We start from the raw sequence: 7,787 nt of genomic DNA on the forward strand, positions 1-7,787 counted from the left end.
CTTTGTGACTTGGGAGAAGGCACATGTTTCTTAAACAGGACACAAAAAGTACTAACTGTAAAAGAAAAAAATGGATAAACTGACCTACATAAAAATTAAGAACTTCTATTCAACAAAAGACATTAAAATAGTGAAAAGGCAACCCATGGAATACGAGAGTATCTGCAGTGCTTATATCTGACAATAAACTCTTACCCAGAATAAAGAACTCCTACAAATCAATTAGAGAGCTCCAGATAACCTGATGGAAAATGGGCAAAAGACTTGAACACACCTCATAAAAGAGGAGCTCTGGATGGCCAGTGAACATACAAAGAAATGCACAGCTTCACTAGTTATCAAAAACAATGCAAAATAAATCCACAATATGCTACCACTATATACCCATCAGAATAGCCAAAATTCAAGAGACCAACAATGCCAAGTGTTGGCAAAAATATGGCAAAATGGGGACTTCCCTTGCAGTCCAGTGGTTAAGACTCCACACTTCCACTGCAGGGGGCATGGATTTGACCCCTGGTTGGGGAACTAAGATCCCACACTAACATTCCACTTCTATAAACAAAGTACAAATACAGAGGTTGTTTTTTTTTTTTTTTTTTAATATATATATATGGCAAAATGGAATTGCCATTCGCTGCCGGTAGGAACATCAACTGGTAAAACTACTTTGGAAAACCAGTATTACCTACTAAAACTACCACACTCCTACCTCATGCCCAGCAATGCTACTCCTAGGAACTTACCCAATATAAATGCATATGTCTGTAACTGACCAGGACCCTATGGGGCCTTCCTGGAATAGACCCTGCCCCCTCCAATGTCCTCTGCCTGCCTCTCTGTCTATAGAAAAACTTTAGTCTCCAAGGCCTTCCCTGAGTTTCAGAGAATACATTTAATCAGAGAAGTGACAAATGCAGAAAGAAAGAAGAATAGCCAAGCAAGACAAAGTAACAATAGTTTAGCCATTAAACAAAGTCAAGGACCTTCAGTTACCCCTCAAGGGCTACAGATAATATTCTGAGCTATGTCCTTTGAGCCATTTTGCAGATACTGAAACCCCCACCAGGTGGAAGAAGTTAACTGCATGCTGCCCACTAGCACATAGACCCCAGACCAGTTGGAACCAGAAGGATGATGATGTTGACTCCCAATTACCTCACCACCAACCTATCAGAAAAATGTCCACGACCTGACCATGCACCCTGAAACCTCCCTCCCTCACCCTGTCTTTAAAACCTTTCCCTGAGGGACTTCCCTGGTGGCGCAGTGGATAAGACTCCACACTCCCAATGCAGGGGACCCAGGTTCAATCCCTGGTCAGGGAACTAGATCCCACATGCATGCTGCAACTAAGAGTCTGCATGCCACAACTAAGGAGTCCATGTGCTGCAACTAAGGAGCTGGCAAACTGCAACTAAAACCTGGTGCAACCAAATAAATAAATTATTTAATAATAAAATAAAACCTTTCCCTGAAAGCTATCAGGGAGTTCGGGCCTTCTGAGCATTAGGTACCTGGACTCCTTGCTTGGTCTTGCAGTAAATGCTGCACTTTCCTTCAGCACAACTTGGGTGTCAGTAGATTGGCTTTACTGCATGAAGGCGAGCAGACCCACGTTTGGTTCGGTAACACATCTGTTCATCAAAAGACACATATAAGAATGTTTACAGCACTAGCCATTATAGCTCCAAACTGAAAACCACCCCAAAGCGCCTCAACAGGGAAATGGATAAACAAATTCATTAGCTGAAATAATACTCAGAAAAAATAAAAAACTCAAAGCAGAACACCTCAACATGGATGAATCTCATAAACATAATATGCGCAAGCAGCTAGATGCAGAGAGCGTCGACTCTAGGATTCCACCTGTGTGAAGGACAAACCAGGCAGAACTCGCCTATGGGGTGAGAAACTGGTGGTTGACCTGAGGACGAGGGAGAGGACAGTGTCTGATAGAGAAAATGTTAGGGGTGACCAGAGTGGTGGTTCACTGGGCATGTTCACAAGCTGTACCCTGAGCAGTGCACTCTCTTGCTTACAACTTACACTTTATTTAGCAGAGTTCCATCAAAGAAGCAGGGCCCACACCATGGGAACTGGGCAAGGGGTCCCTGTAAGGCTACTGTCTCCCATGGGATGATACAGCCTGAGGTCCATGTGGCAGAGTCAGGAGGGAAGATGCATGGAAAGTGGAGGGAGGATCCAGAGCTGACTGGAGCCCGTGAGGATGGGCTGAAGCCCACATCCCTTCTTGTTGCCAAGGGCGACAAAGGTTTCTTGTAGCAGCTGGATTGCTTTGTCACACACCTGACCCAGGAGAATGGATTGAGGGTGGACTGGGAGGAGGTGGAGTGGTTGCCTGGATTCCGCGGGCGCTGATGAGCTGGGTCAGCAGGCGCGACACAAGGAGTGTGACCTACAAAAGAGGTTGCCAATTCCCTTCCGCCCTCCCAATCCTGCACAGGAATCTCTCTTGAGGTCCTAACTCAAAACACATTGGGAAGGGAATTCCGGGAATTCTGGGAATGCCGGTCAGCCTGACAGAGGCCCCACAGATGTGTTTCACTAACTGACAAAGAGCAAAAAATCTGAAGGCTCCTTACACTGATGAGGGTGTAGGGGGCCCGGCAATCGCGTAGGTTGGTGGTGAGTGTCAGCGGGTACAACTCTAGGAGGAAAACAAATGTGTCGTTTAACCAGCCCATCGGACTTCCCTGGTGGCGCAGTGGTTAGGAATCCGCCAGCCAATGCAGGGGACACAGGTTCAAGCCCTGGTCTGGGAAGATCCCACATGCCGCGGAGCAACTAGGCCCGTGCGCCACAACTACTGAGCCTGCGCTCTACAGCCCGTGAGCCACAACTACTGAGCCCGCGTGCCTAGAGCCCGTGCTCCACAACCAGAGAAGCCACTGCAATGAGAAGCCCACGCACCGCAACGAAGAGCAGCCCCCGCTCGCCACAACTAGAGAAAGCCAGGGCGCAGCAACAAAGACCCAACACAGCCAAAAATAAATAATATAAATAAATAAATTTAAAAACAAAAACAAAAAAAACCCCAGCCCATCATCTTGTGTGAATTTCCCCTACAGGTGAACCTGAACTTACTTACCAAGCACAACAGCATTTGAAGAAGCAAAAGACTGTCCACCACCTGGGGAATGACTAAGTAAATTCCTGTTTGAGTTTTAAAATTTTCTAATTGTAGTAAAATACAAATAACACAGGACTTCCCTGGTAGCTCAGTGGTTAACAATCTGCCTGACAATGCAGGGGACACGGGTTTGAGCCCTGGTCTGGGAAGATTCCACACGCCGTGGAGCAACTAAGCCCGTGCACCACAACTACTGAGCCTGTGCTCTACAGCCTGCGTGCCACAACTACTAAGCCCATGTGCCACAACTACTGAAGCCCACGTGCCTAGAGCCCGTGCTCCATAACAAGAGAAGCCACCGCAATGAGAGGTCCGTGCACAACGAAGAGTAGCCCCTGCTCACTGCAACTACAGAAAGCCCGTGCGCAGCAATGAAGACCCAATGCAGCCAAAAACATATAAATAAAATAAATTTTAAAAAAATAACAAAAACTTTACCATCTTAACCATTTCTAAGGGTCCAGCACAGTGGCATTAAGTACTTTCACATGGTTGCACAATCATCACCACCACCCATCTTGACCTTTTTTTGTTCCCAAACTGAAACTGTCCCCATTAATTGACAGCTCCCAGGAGTTCCCTGGTGGTCTGGTAGTTAGAATTTGGTGTTTTCACTGCCATGGCCCGGGTTCAATCCCCGGTCAGGGAACTTGCCAAAAACAACAGCTCCCCATTTCCCCTCCGCAGCCCCTGGCAACCTCTATTCTACCCTCTGTCTCTATGAATTTGCTCTAGGGACCTCATGTAAGTGGAATCATGCAGTATTTGTCCTTTTGTGTCTGGCGTATTTCACTTAGCATAATGTGCTCAAGGTTCATCCATGTTGTAGCAGTGGTCAGAATGTCCTTCCTTTTTATGACCCGATAATATTCCATTGTACAGATTAGACCACATTTGTTTATCCATTCACCTGTTGATGGACACTTAAGTTGCCTCCACCTTTTGGCTATTGTGAATAACGCTGCTATGAACATTGGAAGATCCATTGAATTTTTAAAAACCTTTTGCACATAATATTTATCTTCAACACTAATGAAAAACATAAGGCCATCTTTTCACATCTCTGCCTGTTGTGTATAGTTCAGGGGATCAATTGCTGCAACACATAGACCCCAAAATGTACTATGGCTTACTCACAAGGGAAGTTTATTTTTTGTTCCCAAAGCAGTACTGGATGGGTGAACAGGTGGGGATGGGGAGATCTTTCCACATGCTAGGGACCCGGTTTGGCATGGCTTCCAGTCACCTGTGCAACATTGGGAGCAGGGGGAAGGGCCTGCAGGGGGTTGCCTGTGGAGGTGTTAAGGACCAGCCCTGGAACTGCCCCACCCCCTCCGGCTAGAAACGAGTCACATGACTGCACCAACTGCAAAGGGTGCTGGGGAATGGAGTCCAGTGCTTTCGGAAGGGCACCCGGCTTGTGTGGCTGCAGAGTACCTACTGGACCTCACTTCTCTAATGGCTTCTGTCCTCTGAAATTCAGCTGGAGCCAGACTCCTCCAAGAAGCACCCACCTGGCCTCCTGCTCCCACAATGCACTACACCGATCACACCCCCTCCAGAGCAGCATGGACCATGGGGACAGGGGTCTCCCAGCAGAGGCCTGGCCCGGGGCAGGGACTCGGTCACCTGGGGCTTTGTGGGAGGAAGCAGCCTGGCAGAGGGGTCCCTACTCCCCACATTGGTCCCTTCCCCCCACATCAGCCCCTTCCCACTGTTCAGCCAACAGGAAGCCCAAGTGGGAGGCTGGAGGGGAAGTGGTGTTTCCCCTCCTCGGGAGGCTAGAGGCCTCTGTTGGTGGGGCAATTGCCTCTGTGGTGAGGGCCCCATGCAACCGCATGGTTCTCACTTTCTTGGGGACCTGGCCTGGCTCCTTGGCCTCCCCCACCCTTTGTCCCTCGCTGGCTCCTATTTCACTTCCCAGCTCTCCCATCACCTGCATTTCCAAGTCCCCGGATTACTGTCCTCCAAATCCCAACCAGTACAAGGGACAGGGGGCTGGCCGCTGGGTTCTGGTGCTGTCACTCCCTGGGGCTGTGGTTTGGGGAGACCACCTCTCTGAGGCCAGGGTGCCTACCGTTGATGTTTCTAGGGAGTCTATGCCCAGCTCTGGGATCTTGTGCCCTCACACAGGCCCTGCAGCACCCCAGACTCCCGACGGGCCCCTGGGAAAACCCTGCCAGGTGTTGGGGCTTCCCAGCCCGGCCAGCCCCTGGCACTGGGAAGGCCTGACGTCTGGGGCCAGGGCCACGATGGAGCCCTTCTCCTGCCAGGGCAGCTCCAGGGCCTGCCTTAGAGGGACAAGAGTAGGGTAGGGAGCCTGAGGGAGGCCATGCTTTACTTTCAGGATGAAGCCTGGCAGGGGAGGCACCTCTGCTGCTGCCCTCCATGTCACTCCTCAGACCTGAGTGCACTGCCCATCCTCTGAGCCTTTGGCCAGGCTGTTCCTCTACCTGCAAAGCCCTCTGACCAATCACACCTCTGAGGCCAGTCTGGGCGGTGACGCTGCCCCTGCCCTCCTGCCCTGGCCAGGAACCTGACCCTCACCCACTGTCAAGGGCCTGGCCCAGCCTGGCTCGGCAAGGGAGGTACCGGGGCTCAGTTTGGTGGGAGGCCAGCCCTGCCTTACCTCATCTGCAGAGAGGAAAGTACCTGCCCAGGGGCCAAAGGGTGGGCCCTCAGCCCCCCTGTCCTGAGCTGGAAGCCCAGAGGTTGGGGGCAGGTGGGTGGGGTCTGGAAGGACAAGAAGCACTGACCCCATCCGCCTCCACCAGAGTCTTCTCAGCACCACCCCCAGGACTCCCACCCGCCCCACTCTCATCTTAGCTCTGTTCAAATGTGCCCCACTGTGCACACTCCAGGAATCCCTGCAGACGGGATCTGCCACTGCCCCTGCCCACCCCTCTGCCAAAGGTGAGGCTGAGGAGGTAGGGAGGCCTGGCCTCCGATCCGAGTGGTCAGTGCCAGCTGGACAACGTTGAGTAACCCATGCAACCTCTGAGACTGGGGGACGACTCGAGCCCCACCCCCACAAGATGAGGGAGATGAAGAGGTGGGTCTGCATGAACCTTGGCCGAGGTTGTGACCACAAGCCTGCTGGCCCAGCTGCACTGCTCTCCCTGATGGCCTGGGTCCCTGTGTAGCCTCCGTCTCCACTGTTCTTACCCTCTGCTGCCCCCACGTGGCCACTCTTGGTGCTGTGGTGAGGGGGCTTCACTCAGCCTCCCACCCAGGGCTCCAGATCTCGTGGGCAACCCCCTGCCCCTCACTCCTCTCAGGCAGAGCTGCCCGCACTGGCGAGGGGGCGCCAACCTCTAACCCCACACTCCCTGGTGCTTTCTCCATCTAATACCTATGATGCAAATCTGACCCCATCCTACCCTGCCCAGGCCTGCCCACAGCCCCCATTCAGCACCCTTGCTACAAACGGGGCAGTGATGGCATAAGGCCTGGGCCCTGTACTAGCTTCTGGACACTCCTGGGCAAAGGGCTCAGGGACCGGGACCAGTTGGGCATCGCATTACCAGACTGCCTCTGGGGCTGTGCCAGGGCAGGGTGGGGGGCCCAGGGCCAGGCTGCCAGCTTGCTTGTTCCCTACACTGGGGGAGGGTGGGTCACCCAGCCCTGTCCCTTCTCGAGTGCCCAGCGTAGCACCTCATGGAGAACCCTTCCCCTCCCCACCACAACGTGGTCATTGTTCTAGATCCCACTTTACAGATGGAGAGACAGAGGGTGGGGAGAGACCGGTCCCAGGTGACCTGCCAGTGGACGAAGGCCTCAGACCCAGGTTGCTCTGGGTGCTGTGGACCGCACAGGGCAACCGTGGGACTCCCTGGAACCGAAGCACAGCACGAGCATCAGGACACCAGGGAAGGGGCACCAAAGGCTTGTTTTCTCCCCCAACAGGCAGGGAGGGGTGTTTCAGGAGGTGTTCCAGAGACTTAGAATTACAAGCCTGGAGCTTAGAGGGTGACTCTCCACACCCAAGTCTGGACCCACCTACAGTCTCAGGCCAGGCCCAGGGTCTGGGAATCAAGGCAGCTCGGCCCTGGGGCTCCCTGATGGGGCACCAGGACTCAGTATACTGGGAATCAGCATCATGGGCACGGGATCTGAGGTACTGGCCTTTGAATATCAGGTGCTGGAGTATTAGGGCTCAGGAGACAGGCCTCAGAATTCAAGGGTACGGAGTCTCAGGCCTGGGGAATTAAGAGTCAGGGGGGTTTCCCTGGTGGCGCAGTGGTTGAGAGTCCGCCTGCCGATGCAGGGGACACGGGTTCGTGCCCCAGTCCGGGAAGATCCCACATGCCGCGGAGCGGCTGGGCCCGTGAGCCATGGCCGCTGAGCCTGCGCGTCTGGAGCCTGTGCTCCGCAGCGGGAGAGGCCACAGCAGTGAGAGGCCCGCGTACCGCAAAAAAAAAAAAAAAAAAAAAGAATCAGGGGTATGTGGGGAACAGAGCCTCGGGAACTCCACAGTGACCGCTCAAGGTCCGGGTCTTTGGTGACAGAGCAGGGCACCGGGCTTTAAAGGCTCAGGTTCAGGTGTTCGTGTCCCAGGTGTATGGTGGTAGGGATTTGTGGATCCAAGTACTGGGGTGCACATTCTTGGGAGTTTGGGAGGCTGGTCTTTGGC

This window comes from Mesoplodon bidens, assembly GCF_964165515.1.
Source record: "Mesoplodon bidens genome assembly, chromosome: 13".
In the NCBI taxonomy this organism is placed as follows: Eukaryota; Metazoa; Chordata; class Mammalia; order Artiodactyla; family Ziphiidae; genus Mesoplodon; species Mesoplodon bidens.